This window comes from Zootermopsis nevadensis, unplaced genomic scaffold (genome assembly GCF_977971745.1).
Source record: "Zootermopsis nevadensis isolate Lab colony 2312 unplaced genomic scaffold, Znev_1.0 Znev_ptg000010l, whole genome shotgun sequence".
Lineage (NCBI taxonomy): Eukaryota > Metazoa > Arthropoda > Insecta > Blattodea > Termopsidae > Zootermopsis > Zootermopsis nevadensis.
This window is the reverse complement of record NW_028259142.1, coordinates 6,365,199-6,383,615: the sequence shown is the minus strand read 5'-3', so window position 1 is coordinate 6,383,615 and position 18,417 is coordinate 6,365,199. Positions and strand designations below refer to the sequence as shown.

Below are 18,417 nucleotides of genomic sequence, written 5' to 3'. Positions count from 1 at the left end.
CCCGCTGCAGCATGTCACGATCGATTTGTGAGCTGGCAGTTCAGGCAAATCCCGTTGCAGAGGCGGTACAAAGACCTGGTCCTTAATGTACCCCCATAAGAAGAAATCACATGGCATCAGGTCAGGTGATTAGGATGGCCGACGAAACAGCGCATGGTTATTGAGCATTTATAAGGCATGTAAAATAAACTTCGAGTGTGTCTCGTTCTATCAGCATGTCCTATGTTACCATCCATTGCACCATTGAAGTCTGGCGATTTTTTGTAATGCGTCAGGGAATTATGAATAACCCTGTATTTGAGAAGACATTTTATAGAGCACAAATTAGACGCGATGGCTACTAGATATTATATTCAGTTCTCAGATAAAGTGCGGATTTATTAAATATCCTAAAATGTCACTGGATGTACGCCGTGGGGTCCTGCAACGGACTTGGGCCGTTTGAATCTCGAGTTCGAATCCCACTCTCAGCAAAGATGCCTGACCTCGAATTTCTGTTCTGCGATGTCCTGTCTAGACAGCGGCCCTGCGATGGACGCACCTCCAGCCATTGTTTCCAAATAATAACAGGTCAGAGTTTCTGATCAATGATAACTAAAGAACAAACAGTGATGTAGTGAAATGAAAAATTAGATGTGACGTAACAATGTTTTAAATAACATATCACATCACTCACTCTCTCCGCCTGTGAATCACGTGTCAAGAAACTTCGCAAATTAATCATCCAGTGACTCTAAGTAGAAAAAGAAGTATAAGCATGTAATAAATCTATCCAGTCCATTAATTATTAATAAACCACAATGTCTTTTGTAATGCCTGTAAGCCTGCAGTTAAAGTATGTTCGGAACAAGCATCGAAATCCTAAAGCCATTAACCTTTCTGTATACAACCACAACCGCACGCTGGATTCTTCTCTGCTAAACACTTTGATGCCATCTTACAACTCCTCCTCACAGGTTGAGCTACAACAAGGAGTTACAGATCAAATTACGCAACTAACAAGTGAAACGTGAAGACAGTACACATGTTACATATAGACTACCATGAGAATCTCCCAACTTGGATAAGTTACAAGGACACGCAGATTGCAGAATCGATGTCCTCTTGGGAAAAAGTATTAACATTTAAATGCGATTAACAGGATACAAAATGAACATGTCGGTAGGAACAAGCCATTCTGCGCGGTGAACAATCTAGGATACGTGTTCTTTGAAACTGAATGCAGTTCCCACAGATACACAGCTGTCAGGAATTGGTTTTATTCAAAACAAGACTTCCTCGGAAACAGTCACACTGCTACATCAAGAAAATTACTCGAATGCACTTCAGGCACACTGTTTAATGGCGCGAAACACTGTATTTGCTCATATTCCAGTTGGCTGTTTAAAACCGATATCACATAACATTTCAGTTACTCACGGCAGCCAGTATGGCGGTTGCCTACATCATCAGGGTCTGATGATAAAGGCAGCAAGCACCTCCGAAACGTCGGTAAACGTCTACCAGACTGTACGGCGCAATAGTTCAGAAGATAGCAATCTCCAATTTTGTGTGTCTGGTAGCAGGGTGCCGAGAAAATGACAGGTACTGGAGAATATTGCACAATGGAGAACTTCATAAGTTTTACTCTCCACTAAATATTGGAATCATCAAATTAAGGAGCGTAAAATGGGGCATATATCAGACATAAAAATTCATACAAGATTTCGATCAGAAAACTTGAAGAACGCGGCTACTTGCAAGACCAAAGCATAGATGTGCGTATAGAATTAAAATCGAAACAGGGTTAGTGGGTTCGCGATATATTCATTAAGCACAGGGTACGGCTTAATAAATAAGGAAAATTTGTTGACAACCTGAGAAACTACTGATTTCTGAACAATGACTCCGCTAAACACTACATTTTTTAATTTGTTAGAAATATCTCAAACCAATCACATTTCAAAAATATATTTACGTTTCTTATGAAATGATAAGTATTAGCAGCTGCACACAAAATGTCGGGACCAAAAGCTAGCTGAAGTGCGTGCTTCCTTATACAAGCCATTTGATTATTTCCCTGTAGCCACAATTGTCAGCTGGTTTTCTTCCAAGGTTACTCTCAAAGCAAAGCAATGCCATCTCCTGGACACTGACCAGCAAACCCATTGGACTGAAGCACGAGTCGAATCACTGGGTTTTGGTCGACCAGATACCACTGCGAATCAAAACTAATAATAATGTACACACATTCATTAGTTTATCTATTTTCTTAATTACCGAATTATTTTAACCATTACTTCTCCTTACGTATCCTGTTATTAACATAAAATCTACCCTCTAAAATATTCTTTTTCCATAATTTTCTTATATTTTACAAGAGAAATATAATGTGCTTAACACATAATTTGTAACAGTGCTCATTTTAATTGATACAGATTACCGATAATATTTTGACAAATGTCCTTTAAACCTGCATTAACCTATGTCTTGTATGTGTTAGACAAGGAGAGGCCGCTGTCTCAAAAGATAATGGAGCAGGAGGAGAAGACGAAAAGACTAGAAGAAGTCAAGGTAATAATCACTGTCCCATATCAAATTCCATTCAAATCCACTAAGTGCACGATCGTTCCTTGCATCGCCACCCGGGGGGACATACGAACCATCTATGACGGCAGACCAGACAGTGTTTTGCTATGGAATGCACTGGGCCTTGAGACGTCGTTCATCTGCATAATTACATGGCAGTAAACCGTTTCATTGCCTTGGAAGAGACGACAGGAATTTGCATACACAGACTCTACACAATGAAACAACACTTCCCTGCAGTTCAATGTTTTTCTCTTAACCTAAAATCATAAATCCTTCTAGACATTTGGAAGGACTCTGTTGACGCCATGTTTGTACACAACTGGGCACAAAACAGGAACAGATAAAAATAAACACAATGCTTCGAGTGGGGTTTAAGCGAACTATCCGAGAAGTTGCAACAATGCGAATATCAGCCTCGCTATTTCTGACCTTTTGTCAGTCTGTCCTCAAGAACTCGGACACGGCTGAAAGGATTTTCATAAAATGTGATACTGGCGGGGTTTATTACAATTTGTAAAAAAATATCTCCAACTTTTGTTAAGTAGGATTTCAGTTTTTCACGGCGGTAAGTCCACCATCAGAGCGATGACTCATCGCCCTAAAAAGTTGGTAAACTTCTACCAGACGACACGGCTCTAAGTCCAGAAGACGTCCATATTCCAACTTCCTTTAAGAACTGCCAAAAATAACGTGCACTTTACATGAGCACTTACAGGCGTTTATGCGCGAGTGACAGGATGGGGAATCTCTGGACAGGAGTCCCGTCGTAGAATCTTCCCAGCCAGCAGCACAACAACGTGGGAAATCCCCCGGGGGGGGGGGGGACTACGTGATGACGTCAGCACCCAGCGAGACGGGAACCGAACACCCCGCCCATTCAAGAGTCACTGACCTCGAGCAAACCTGACAAAGGCAAGATAAAATTCCGGGAAAAGCTCCAGAAACGTTATGTTCTGCCTGAAATTCGTCTGAATTTGCTGACATGCTGTGTGTAAGGATAAACCATGACACATACCAAAGTACAATTTTAATATAATTATTGATGGGAATACAGAGAAGATAATTTTAAGATTTAGAACGTTGGGAAGTTCCTTCCTTGTCATTTCCTTGAATAAAGGAATGTAAATCAAAGCTAAATATAATTGGCTATAAAAGAATTCATAAGAAACTCGCCAGAATGATGCAAGGAACAAGAAAATAATGAGAGAAACGGTTAGACAAAGAATAACGCAAACATTAAATATTCTCTGCACAGACGGCACTTTTTTGGGACAGACGTTCTGTAACTCCTTACTTGCAATTCATATAACTAGTTGCGTATAATTTAATTATATTTCTAAACAATTAGCAGTTTTTATTTGCCAAGTGGTAAAAAGGCATTACTTTAGACATTTATTTTAAGACCCTTGAAATTTTTATTCATCATTTCAAGCAGCACGCAAATGTTACACACTTACAAACACATGATCACAGACAAGTAATTTAAACTAACTAAATAAACCATAGTTCTCAATCAGGTTTTCAAGACATTTTCTACCTTCTATAAAATTCGAAGGTTTGTTTGTGTAAAGTCACGAGTCCGAGGCACCGGAAGACTTCACTTTTCCTCAGTCACATTTCTTCAGTCTGCGTCACACTCCTCTGTTTCTTAACAAACAATTTTATTATTATCTTCCCATCTCCGTCTAGGTCCTTCGAGTCGTTGCAGCACTTCAGATTTTCAGACTAAAATTTTATATTTATTCTCATAATATCCATGCGTCCTATATGCACTAATCCTCCTTGATTAGATCATGCTAATACGAATATCTAGCCAAAATAACACGTTATTATCACTATTAAATTCATCCAACCACCAACTCAGCCTATGTTATTATGTTAAGAGATCAAGTTTAATACCAATACAAAACAAAGCAAAATTGAATCCCTAAATGCAGAAAGGGTATAACTCCAAAATTCAAAACTTTTGAGGAAAAAAAACTGTCTATGATCAGTACAACTCAAGATAGAGACTTGAACTTTTGAATAGAGTTAGTTGCAATCAATTTACATCTTTATACTAGATTTCAGATTTGTAATCCCATATTTTAAGCTCCATTTGGGTCAATATTTGTTGAAATTATACCCTTTCTGTAATTAACGGTATTTTAACAGGGTAAATGGGCGAAAAACAAAGGAAAACCCACTAATACATCATAGAAATTCATTTTTTTAAATATAAATACAAACATAGAATATTTCAAAACATAGAAATACAAATTGTAGAAGAAATAACGTTTTTGTATTGATTTTTCTTGGATTAAATTAAATTAATTTTGTTAGTAATAATAATTTCAATATTAATCTTCATCATCTTTGGTTTTGTATAATTATTATAGTTTGTTTTTTTAGTCTTGATGTTTTTAGGCAAACTTTTTTCAATATGACAGATTATTAACTCCACGCTGTCAAGCACTCACCGAATTTACACTGTTATTAATTGCGTATAATAATTTATAAACGTAATTAAATATTAAACTGTAACATAATACCTCAAAAGTTTTTCAAAATCTTTTGGGCAACAATAAAATTTTTCGCTCTGAAATATTATCAATAAGAGGTTCAGAGTAAACTGCTTACTTAATAGCAAAACATCTCAGATGCGCTGAACGGATCGTCCCACGGCACGACGTGACAACAGAAGACATATCTAAGTGGAGATGGGCCATGAAGAAATAATTCGTAAAACACAATGGATGACAGACTTCAATTACGTCATGCACAAGATGCAGTTTCGTGATATTACAACTTTCAACCCCATTGCTATTAGTTTTCTAAATGTGAACGCCATTCTCATGGCTGAGATGCTTCACGAAGATGCACGGTGGGGTGCTTTCAGAACAAACCGAGCGAAACCATTATTAACCTTTTGCTCTATTTCAAACATGTCTACAGTATAATCAAAAAGCGGATAAAAGGGCATCTGCAACTACACAAAGAAGCATGTTGGCCTCAACGCCCACGGTGGTCATGCCCAGAACTACAGCTCTCAACCCATTCGACCTCGACTACGTTTGATTCTGCAGATATTGGACGTCGCTGTCAGAGGCAAGGGGGAAGAGTAAGGTTGTCATACCGATCACTGTCCTAGACCAATTACAATTTTGTAAAATTTACTGGTGTTATGACAACTCTGTGGGTTCCTGCCGAGTAGAATTTTCGATGGTGATAACGTTTAAGAAGAACGTACTGCCTCCATCATCCGGGATTTCCAAAGCAAAACCCAGAACTTTACCAATATTCACCCTTGTATATGACTGTGGTGTTATGAATTATGACGCCTTGTATGTAATCTTGTGGGTGGTTGCCAAAATTTCGCAGAACCATAGTTTTGTCCACAGGTATCTTAAGTGCAAAATATATAGCGGAGAAGGTAGTGTTATGGAAAATAATTTTTGGCTTTTTAAAGCGCTTTCGATTAAGTTAAAGAACTGTCATATCGACGGTTGGAAACTTTTACTGTCACTAAAATCATGATATGGAAAGCATATTTAAAAAAAAATGTTTACATTAGTAGAAAGATGTAAAAAAATTCCTCTAGACAAAATATGCTCATAACATGAAACTCTAATTTATAAATTTAATAAAGGATCAATGTAATGAATTTACCAATAGATGACGAATTTAAAAAGATAAAACTACATTATTGTACTTCATAAACACAATTAATGTGTTTAGAGGATATATCTATAAAGAGAATTTTTTTTCATAAAATTAAACTTTAGAGTCCCAAAAATTTGTTACAAAAAACCCGAATGCAGAATTGTGAGTCATCGTCAGAAGACCGAGTCCACTAGCGCAACAGATGACCATGTTGGCTGCTTTGTTGTGTGTTCTGATAATTTACGTTTCTGCATCATTCAGAGGCAGGGAACGGGATTCGATATTTTAGTTTTACAGAAGCAGTTCCTCCTCATAACATTACGTCCCACCATTTATCTACAAAATATAAAATATTTATGAATTAATTCTGAACCAGAACAAGCCATAAGGCCTACACCGTGAGTGTTGAAAAGGAACTAATCGTGAGATTCATATTATTAATTCCAAATATTATATCCTTACGCTAGCACGCAGACTGCTTCAAGTACATTGAGTGATAGACATTTAAAAGTGCGGATTATGATTATTATTGTTATTTTTGTTGTCGGTGTTGCTGTTATTGTTAGAAAGATCAACATGAATGAGGTCGTGATACTTGTCTCTACCAACGATATTTACAGTACGTCTACCACCGCTATAACAAATGAGATTTTTATTGGCTTCAGAAGAAGATTTATTTTAGTGAGGCCAGCTTCATCTGCTTCACTCACAAGATGTTTTCAGCTGCTCATCTGAGCGCCATACACAGGATGCGCGAATGCTACGGTAGAACCAGGAAAACGTGTGCAAATTAATTTCTACATTTCGCGTTAATTTTACTCAACGTGGAATAAACTCACTCTCGCACGGCAAAATGGTGGCCTGTGGGTCAGTAAAACGGTCGACAGGTAGACCTCCTGGTATCTTCCAGAAAACAGAAAATTTAGTACAGCCTCAAACTTTCTTTAACATTCCTAAGTCTTAAAAAAAGTCGAACAATCATAGTAAACAGCACTATTAGTGCTGTTTTGTTTTTAATATTATTACAGTGAAATCAAGGAACCTATAATATTCATATACTTCATTTTGTCGATATTTTATGGTATTTAATCTTGTAAGTTTTTTCTAGTTTTTTATTGTTTATTGTTTTTTAGTATTAATGAACTGAATTATTATATTACTTAGGCCTATTATTTAGCCCACTTACTTGTAAATTATCACTCAATAAAGGAATTTAATTGAATTATTATTAATATGTTACATTAATATATTTTAGTTTCATTTGTTTGATTTTGTATTTGTAATGTTTTATTTTTATTATTATCGAAATGAATGTATTTATAGTATTATATTTCATCCTGTACTGTTTTTCAGTGCTTGAGTGTTATTGGCCTTATTTGGCTGTTGTCAAGCACTTAAATAAATGAATTGAATTTTATTTATTTATTTATTTATCGTTTATTTACCTATTACGGAGTTAAATATTAAACTGTTGGGCCTAATTATAATTTAGTATTATAAATTAATCCATCCAACGATGGTCATTTAAGCAACATTATAAAGCTATTAGATATTATAATAACAGTTTATGATCAACTGTAAGGAAGTGGTATGAAATATCTTAGCGTAGTAAAAGCAGTAATAATGGAACAAAATACTTAACACTTTGCTTTATTAGGCGTTCTTTGCACGATGTGCAAGAAAGGAAGTCATGTATTGCCAATTGAGTCTTCGACGGTCTGCATGTTTCATCCAGTGGACCAACGAATGGATTTGGACGAAATTTTGTACTGACGTTATGCCACTGTTACAATTAATAATACTACTTGGAGGATGCACGAACTATTGAGGTGGGAAGAACTCTAACGCCACTTACAATAGGTTCCTGAAATGATGTATGGCAACAAATCTGCGAGAAACCTACAACTTCAGTACAACTACTTGTACAATATAAAACATCAACATGACAAATGCGTGAGGCAATAAAGAAAAGAAAACTGACTCGGCTAGAATTCGATCACATGCCTATCTGGGCACCAATCCAGTACGTTAGCACACATTTTAATTACTTGCAGAAGACATTTAGAACACATGACCTGCAGAGTTATGAATAACAATTGAGTAAGACAATATACGATTTGTAGGTTTTGAGGTTTCACGGCGGTGAGTACGAAGACGACTGTCTTCTGGGTTGTTGTGCCGTGTAGTCTGGTAGACGTTTACCGACGTTTCAGAGGTCCTTACTGCCTCCATCATCGCCCCGAAGATAGTAAACTTCTACCAGACTATATGGCGCTACAACCCAGAAGACAGCTATCTTCTAATTACTGCCCAGTATGAAGTAAAAACAATGCGGTCTGCTTTATAATTAAAGTAATGTGGCGAATCGTAGTCTAGAAATCAGATGTTGCAGAAATCCCCCCCAAGCAATTACACTAATATGCTCGGAAATTTTAATAAAAATGTATTAACAATGTCGCTGTTGCATTAGATAATTATTAAATCGCACATTCCTTTCAACAGGTGCAGATACTACAAAGACATATTACTCACTGAGGAAAATTCATATTAAATGTCTTTCCTGATTATTTTTTATTACATGAAATGGAATACCGTTCTCTTATCTTGCCGTAAATATTTCAATGAAGTTATCGTAGAAATTATGCTTCTTTAAGTCTGCGGTTAAGGCTTTCTTCACACAGAGAGATAACTCAATCACACTTGAGCTATGTTCTTCTGGGGTCTTCGAATCTTCGCCTGACGGAAGCCGCTGTTATCGGTAAGGTGGATACTAAATCGGTTAGCAAAAACGTTTGTTGAAAACTAATGACCATAATTTTGCTGTAAAACCACCGTAGTAATTCGTAAGGATATTATCTTTAGAAGCCTCCTGAGCCATAAAGAACACCTGGCTCGTTTTCGTTCTGAAGTACAGCACAGTCGAAGATACCATCAGAAACTTAATGACGTTCTTCTGGGTCCTGACGCTGAGCAAACTTGTTGGTAGACGCAAACCGACGAAGTGGACAGCGTCTTTAATTATTATCAGGTTTTTGTGTTAAAGTTTTCCTTAAAAATGACTTTTCATATGAATCTCAAATGGCAATTTTATCGGCCTCTCATAAACACATTGTTTATTAAGAAGGCATGTTTATACAGTAAAAATAACATTTCAGAACCAATCAGACTAGTTTATCACCACTGCATACAGGAAAAGTTGCAGTATGTACTCTTAGCTCGGCTGAGGTATACGTCTCACTTTTTTTTCCGGCCCAGTCTGGGTCAAATGGCTGACCTAACCAGTTCCCTAGTGCACGTTCAGTTGATAAAACGCCGTGGCTAGTGCTACAGAATTCATATAGCACAGTCCAATCAAATATTAAAGCTTTTGTTGGCTGGGGAAGGAAAACATTTCCTTTACATTCCCCAAATTTCAGTGATCTAGCACCGAACTACTAGCCAGACCAAAAACATTCGAAAAGTCAAAACAGTAGCTTTTACTACACGAATTAAGTTCCGTCGTGGATAATATTGGAAGTACTCTAACTCTACCATTCATTGCTTTGAACCACATCACTGTTTAATAAAGATCAATGAGAAATCATCATCAATAACAATAACCGACACAAATTTGTAGGAAATTTAAACCGCCCCGGAATACACAGATATTTCCCGTGCGTTCTTTGCAATGCGCATTTTCAAATATTAAACCTGCCTTGCCCCCGGAAATACATTTGTCAAAAATATCAACATTTTTAAACAGGCCTTTAACAGTATCAATTCCACCACGACTTAACCTCATATAACCGTAGCATATCTTTACCACAACTACAAGTAAATTAATCTAAACCTACATTCTCAACCGTGTGGATTACCTTGCACCACCGAATTCCACCATTACAACCTTGGTTACAAAGTGAAGTCATTCCAAATTTTACCAAAATCCGTCCAGTTATCATTTGCCCATACGTTTTGTCCCATTATACCATATTTAGGGCACTTTCATCCAATTACGTGCATAATAACTGGATACAAACCCGCAATTTAAAAATTGCTTCTTCGTATACGTATGAATAGTTTACAAGGCCACTGTACGATGGCAGTGCGATCTCTGGCTGAGAAACTCGACTGACAGCCAGAGAGAGACAGATGGTCGAAACGTGACCACAAGGGGTACTTCTCTTGCGGTTTAGCATAAAGCAAACCAAACAAGATTAGAAAGGTGTAACCTACAGAGCGCAGAAAGGTTCCGAAGGTGCTCATGCTTTATCATGGGTCTGATATCGAACATTCCACTTTTTCATTAACACACGACAGCCAAAATATTTCACAGACGGCAAAATATTTTATTTTCAGCGATGAAATCGTGAAATAATGTCATCGCTGAAACTGATCCACCCACATCACCATTTCAAGCACCAGTTACATTTTTATTATTGGTTGTAGGAAATTATTAATAAATAAAAGTTACTTCAAATAGCATAACGGCCACACGAAATTTAATGAAAATCCATCCACCTATTCTCGAGTTACCATATGCGTACAGACTGACAACAGGCGATGACGTTATCGTACAGGATCATGGGTAATGACATCATCGAAGATGATAATCCTCTCTTGTCACAATTTAAATTATCGGTCACGTTGGTACCGACTACAATGGATTAAAAAGTATAAATATGGAATAGCTTCCAAAGCACAAAAACTATGACAATTTTTTTTGAAAATTCGTTCAGCCATGTCGAGTTATTATACAACAGTACGTATTGTCGTAAGGCCACTAACAGATGGTGTCACAATCGCTTGGCTGAAAGACGAGACAGACAGACGAACAAGACGTGTCCATAAGGTTTTCTCTACTAGTGCTGAAGTACAAAGAAAGTCTGAAAATTGAAACATTCAATCGTTTTCCAGTTTAATGTTACTTTTAAATAAAAATATATTTATCCGCAGGTACCACAAATATATTACCTTCGGAGTTCACACAGCATCAGAACCTAGAATGACAAAATCTACTCCAACCAACAAATCTTTAACCACAGCCTTTGTCGCCCATGTAAATATTTCCGTTATCTATGCATGTTTTTCTTCTATTCTAGTTTATTTTAAATTTAATACATATTCCGTGATTCTATCTACAGTCAATTAATTAAAGAATAGACCATATCAATAAACCAGTAATCTGCTTATCTATAGCTGCACTGTTCGTTTATGGTTCAATATTGTTTAAATTCTCAAATAAGACCAGTGATCTGATTGGAATTTATCTTTTACCATACATTAACACGGTAAATGAGCGATACATACATGTAGTTCTAACCATAAACGTGTAAAATAACGTGACTTAAAGATTGGACGAAGATTCTCGAGTAATAAGACCCACTGTTTCAACATATGTAGTTATTTGCCAGTGTGTTGCAACTGAACAGCAGAACACACTGTTCAGAATCGTGTAATAAAGATATTCCTCTTAAACTAAATATACAGATATATGCAACTATAATCTTATATCTTTCCTTCTTCAGAATCTAATGTTTTATTCAAGGCTAGAAATGTTTAATGAACGCAGGGAAAAAAAATAAAGTGCCTGGAATAATATCTGGTTCCAAAAAATTAAAAAGTACGTAAATTGAGAAAGTTATATAAAAAATGGAATCACCATCCATGTTATCGCTGATTGGATTAAATGACGGATGTTTCGATGGACGAGAATTTATTAAATATGTAATGAATATAAATACAGACAAAAATAGTTTAAACTTCTAATCCTAATTTAAAAGTGTTTAATTATTCACGTGAAGCTAATCGCAGTAAGAGGTAGACCACATGTTTCATACGCAGTGAATAAAAACGTGCTTTAACAAGAAATACATTCCTGACAGGTATTATTAAAACCAGTCTGAGTTATTCTATTACAGGATACAGCGTATCTTATACCATGTATCTGTACGGATACGAAGCCTTTATCCGTTAACTATAAAGATCCTTCTGCCATCTATCCCGGTGTTCTCAAGTTAAATAACTTAAAATAGGCCATGGCAACTTCACTATGCACATATGTGTGATATATCGTGTGCTCAGCATCAATCATCTTCTTCTTCTTCTTCAGACGTTCTGCAGAACAATCCTCGTACGTCGAACAAAAAGGCCATTAGTTATGCAACACGCCAAGGAGTAATCAGGAGTCAAAGACTCCACAACAGATGTTTGTTATTATGCATCTCTGATGGTGGTCCAGCCACTATATCAGGTGGGTTGGCCCCAGGGGGAAGAAGTGCATGACTAGGGCTCGGCAGGTCCATGGACCCAATCGGTGGTCGGCTATCCCTCTTATTCAACATTTGTAATCATAGTAACGCCCATAAACTTCTTCAAAGGCCAGGTACCGTAGGTGAGGGATATGGAGTAATATAAATTATTTCTTTGTTGTCAGCTGCAAGATAATTTTTATTCAAGTGCAAGAAACGTGGCGGCGATGCAACATTTTGGATTACTAAAGGAAATCTGTCAATTATCGTTTGGATCACTAATCAAACTAAGGACTTCGAAGAATAAGAGGCGAGTTGTTTTTGTCACCTGCGGAGTACAAATTCTCAGTAGTTGTTTATATCAACGGGTCGTAAACACTAGGCCTACGGTCTGGGAGAAACACAACATTGAAACAAAACAAAAGTAGAAACGTGTACTTATTTGTAATATTGTTTGTATTGTTCTAGTTCAATAATTTGAAGCTTCCACTAAGTTTATGCGATTTAAAAAATAATAACAGTATGCTATTTAAAGTAATCTATTGTTAAAGTCGGTATTTTGCAGGTCTATTAACTTCACTTTAGCACGATGAACAATTCTTGCAAATAACAACGTATTTTATAAAAATGAATTGTTCAAAATACATACAACCATTTTTTAAAATTACATTTCCAAGTTTCTAATAAATCATTAAAAATCCTTCCATGGATAAGAGGTAGTACAACTTGTTTAAAATAATGTAGTAACAAATTCTGATAAGTTATGCAAAGTCAAAGATGTGATCATTTCCAAAGAGCCCAATACATTTTTAGTTTATGGCAAAATCTGCTTCAGGTTTCGACGCTTAACGAAATAGGATAAAAACATAATCGATATGAATATTAGATTAATAAAAGCTTTTTCGATTACAAAAGTGATATAGCACCAAAGCAGTCGGGAAGGAGATCGTTGTTAGGTTCAAGGTAATATCCTGGAGACAGAGCAAATCAATTAAAATCCTCAGCCTGTAATCAGAACGAGAATCTCCATAACACAGTCATCCAAAGTCACCTCTGCAACTAAATGGAAAGACAAAAGTGCATAACCAACAACACGTCATGTCGACCTATTGAGGACGGAGGTGTAGATCCACGCATTCAAAACCTTGGCACCAGATGGACTGACAATAATTAGCTTCTCGCGTCGGTCGCTTTAATCTCGAAGAACCAGTTCCCGGCAAGACTGTCCACCGACTAGCAGACGCTTGGTCCGCAAACCGGGTCTGGACGTTGCGGTAGGTCGAAAGCCTTTCCGAGAACTGAACACCAGTATCCCTTAGTCTAGTTACTATACCGACAGAGCTATTCCAGCTCCCTATCGAAAGTGAAAATGAAAGAAAAATCAAAATAAATGTGAGGGTCAGGATGACAAGGAAGAAACATTGGTAGTTGAGGAGGAAGATTATGGAATCATGATGACAAAGATACTGTGTAATCTTTCAGAACGTTCTGTAGCGGTCTACCCTTCAGCCGTACATAAGCAGAAACGTCTGAATAATATATGCCCGAAGTAAAATCCTCACACGACAAAATATTAACTGATTTTCTAACGCCATTTCGGAAAATTGCTCGTCACGAAAAGTCCTCAAGATCTGGGAATTTTGTAAGAGGCAGCTCGGGCAACAGAGAACAAAGCTGACTGTTTATGTAATTAAATAAATTTGTTGCGTGTTCAATGTTAAAAGTGAGATTACTAAGGATTACACCCAAAGACTGGCTAATATGGGCTTATTATCAAGATTCATTTTCATCCATACACAGATATCGTTTCGAAAATCCAGTGGTTTATATTAATTTGGCAGGTATACAAACAAAACAGCTCCTCACGTACACAATCAGACTAGGTCCCTTCAAGAGATCGTTGACAATTTTAGATTTATCTAACGTGATAATATGAAATGTGACCAATAATAATTTTAAAGCGTTCAAGTGTATACGTGCTTGAAAGTAAAGATGAAGAACAACTTATTTAAAAAGCGTTTTTTAATATAAGAATAAACATTTTACCTAGAGTAAAAATGTAAGTTGGACAGTAATTTTTTTTCGAGTCCAGTACACAACTTTCAGCATGGTGTGCATTGGTGGTTAGCAGGATTCACGTCCCATCAGTACATGGGTTCCATCGGGACCACGACATTTAACGCTCTTGCTGTGTCCTCCTTTTTGCGAGATGATGATGAAAGTGGAGTAATTGTTGGGATGCCACGGAGAAACCGGGGAGAAACTGGGGAAACCCCGGAGGAAAACTCCGTGTTGCCTAGACCACGGCCAACACAAGTTGTAAATCTGAGCACCGCCGGGATTCGAACCCGGGACCCCAGTATTACAAGCCCAGCGTTCTAACCGCTAGACCACCGCGGCTGCTGACAGTAATCTAAAGTGTTACAGCTACGGGCAGCGACCGTTGAGCTCCTTGCCTCTTGTTTCTAAGCGGATAAACCGTTTGCAATTCCTGAACATGTAAACAGCCTTAAGCCTTCTTATATGAGACAACTGACTCACTACACCCATTGTTACAAAACATGTTCTAGGGCACGATTTGAATGGATGTGATCTGAATTGTCATCAGCATATTAAAAGTCTAGAATAGGCGCGGTTTTCACTTTGTGTCATGTGTTCAAGGTTACGGATCGTAATGACATTTATTACGTAGCGAAAATCATCAAACCAGCTCTCTTCATGCAAGATTCATAAATGTCTATTATATCACACATCCTGGTTGCAGAAGATCTGTTCACCTTTCCCTACGAATGAATGAATGAATGAATGAATTTCTGTAGCCTGGGCGAAACATTTCTTAATCAGACACGCATTCAGCGTAGTAATGAAAACAGGCAACCTATTTTTTTTATTTCCAATGTTCAAACATGTAAATCGAAAATTCCTTCCTACATGCGCAACTACGGTTGAAGTTTTGGTAGTTTAAAAAAAAAAGTAATTTCCCCATTAAACTGTATATATCGATCACAGCGACCCTGAGATCATAGGTTTTGTGTTTAACCTCCACTCAAGGCGTGGATTGTGTCCGCTCTTCTGTGCTGTACTGTGTAGTTAATTATGGAATGAAAAAGAACAGAGGGTCTAATCCGTAAAAGACAAAAAAAAATTATATTCATATTCAAAATCACGATTTCGAAGTTTCCAACATATTTGTCAACCCTTCAAAAGACAAGTATAATCTAAATTATATGTTTTATTGCGTAGTATTAGAGGAGCAAGTTACAGATGTGGACCACAAAAATTGTTAGGCGAACATTGTCCCTTGCACTGAGAACAAAATTTAATAATTCGTTTTCCACCGCCAAGAAAACAGTAGCTCGGACTGAATAGCGTCGAATTTTACAAAGATTAATAAATGATGAAGAGTACAGTATTTGAAAGGAAGTGGTCTTTACCTAATTCAATTTATTATCCTAAAATTTTTCTGGAGATACTGAGGTAAAGTACGAAAATACCTCATTCAAAACGCCCGGACTGATCTTAGATAATGTCATCCGCTTTATGAACAAGTCCTGGTAAGGGTTAAAATTCGTTCATGAACAGTATCTGAAGAGCATTGTCGTCAACTGTTTAACACCTTCAGAGGATATTTAATAACGCCAATTCTTCACAAATTTAATTATCTGTCACATTTAATTCTACAGACTTTGTACCTATGAAAGCAATACCTATAAACTTAACACCACAAAATAACATTGCAATAAATCTAAATTTTATAAACACGTAGGCCCTGATAGTAGAAGTTATCAGGAGCATCTCACTACAGTCAGCCTTCTTCAGTAAAATTTCCATTTCATTTATAACTTAGACTGTCTTATATGCCTGGGATTATGCCATTAAATTAGTAATAGTATTTCTTACTAAATAGGTCTGTTGAAAGAACAAGCTATAAGTAGAGGAAAGCTTTGGAAATTGATGTATTTTGACAACAAACAGCATATGGTCACCCGGTAATAAAATAAAATGCGTAGTGATTTCTCAAACTTAACATTGTTCTGTACTGTAATCAAATTCAAAGCCTAGTTTATATTCCGTTGTGCAAGGCGCTGAATGTTTACTGAATTTTTATGATCGTCGTTGTGTACAAATTAAACATCAACAACGATACTTTGGTTAATAAGACGCATTTCTAGAAGCAATCAAATGATACATGTCAGAACGCAAACATCTCTTTGTAACATTAAACAAGACGAAAGAACAAATATGCGTAATAACTGTAAACAATTGCTGAGATAATAATCATTCGATATTTTAAAATATGGACTCGCCCAGAATAACCTGTCTTCCGTTGTTACCTTTATAAAAGTTTGGTCATTGAGTTCATACGTCATACTTAATCTTCCATGACGCACAATCATAAACCACAACAAGACACAACAAAAGTTACCCAATTAAAACTGCGAGAAATCGTTTTTGTCAGATGGTTAGCCATCCAATACGGTTAACATGAACGCTCATCTACTGCTCCTACAAATTATCTCCGAAAAATAATTAGAAATTTAACTTGCCATGTGCCTCAACGCTTCATTGTTGCAATAATTTTATGAATAAAATACATGTTGAAACATCTCCTATCTATCTGTTGTTTTCGACTGCTGACTTGTTTGCATCCTGAAATCGTATTTTGGGCCTTCAAAACAAATTCGCGTTGCTCTACAGAAGTAAAGCAAAATCTTCATCCCTTACCTGCAGCCATTACCCAAGCCGCCGCTGAATTCCACGTCCGTTTGAGAATGAAGATCCCGTCTTGGCATGACAGTGACTGGGTCCAGTTTACACCACACTGCATTTCTTATTAAAACTCACTGTAATGTTTCCACAAATCAGATTCTTGTAACGTACGTGATGAGATATTTATTTCACACGTTATCACACAAATCATATCACTTTTATAAAAGCTAAACGATAACAAGAAATCTAAAATTATTACCACGCACACAACTGAACGTCACCATCAGTTAGGCTCAAGCGTTACGCATGCGCGGTCAGTTCGGGAATATTCCCGAAAAAAAACGAAGGTGTGCTTCGTACAGGGCACATTTCACGTGACGCATAATGTTGGTCTGTGTCTGCTTATTTTCCAGGTGCACGATATAGACTGTTACAAGGAGGGCGACGATCCCTTTTGCGTGAAAGACGTTGGATTTCCTTTTCCATAGACCAAGCTGGATAAAAAATAACACGAGAGTATTCTGGGATATTTTGCCGTGTAGTGTCGTAGCTGACCGTAGCTTACTGCGTCCAACATTAGGGCGATGTTAACGCATATGAATGAGACAAACATTAGGAGTATTTCTGAAAGAATCCCATTCTACTCACGACCCCACTAGGAATTGTATTTTAAGTAATGGAAACAACGAAATTCCATTAACTTTCTAAATAATTTTGAAGAGAATTTTAGACCTAAATAATTTTAAATAGGTCTACGATACATTATAACTACAGATTCCTCGTTTTGTTGTGACAACACAAAAATTACTTACTTTTTATTTAATTATACGTTACGAGATATTACTATTAAAACTATAATATCATCAGTCTGTAACAAAGTACGGAGATGAATAAAGATGAGTAATCAATTTCAAATATTTTTACTCAATTGTTATATTTATGTAGCTCACGAAAGAGAACTGAGAATTCTTACAAAATTTTAGCAACTCACAGGTGAAGAGACAAGAAGACAAGAGGGCAATACTGTCACGCTTCTACGGGATATACGGTAAGACGATGTTGGCTGAAGTTAATTTTGCTCGGGACAAGGGTTCGGTCCGGGTGTTGAAATTTAGGGTTTCATAAAAAATGCAGTTTCTTTGACTAGCTGAGCGACTATCAGCTTCTCTCAAATGACGTACTGCATGGACTCAGTTAATTAGTTAGAAGTGGTATTTGTGATTAAGAGGTATCTACACTTTAATAAGTTAAGTAATATAATTGGTAG

General features: G+C 36.8%; 1 protein-coding gene across 4 annotated transcripts in view; it reads right to left on the bottom strand.

Moving 5' to 3' along the window:
* LOC110835981 (folliculin-interacting protein 2) overlaps nucleotides 1-18,417 on the bottom strand; it is a 490,121-nt gene that overhangs the window by 186,125 nt on the left and 285,579 nt on the right. Inside the window, exon 1 of one of the 4 annotated variants that reach the window (XM_087346355.1) lies at nucleotides 17,166-17,439. The exons of the other annotated variants lie outside the window; for them this stretch is intronic. The gene's annotated coding sequence lies outside the window, so the exon portion shown is untranslated. Of the gene's footprint in view, nucleotides 1-17,165; nucleotides 17,440-18,417 lie in introns of those variants that run through there. 4 annotated transcript variants of the gene reach the window in all.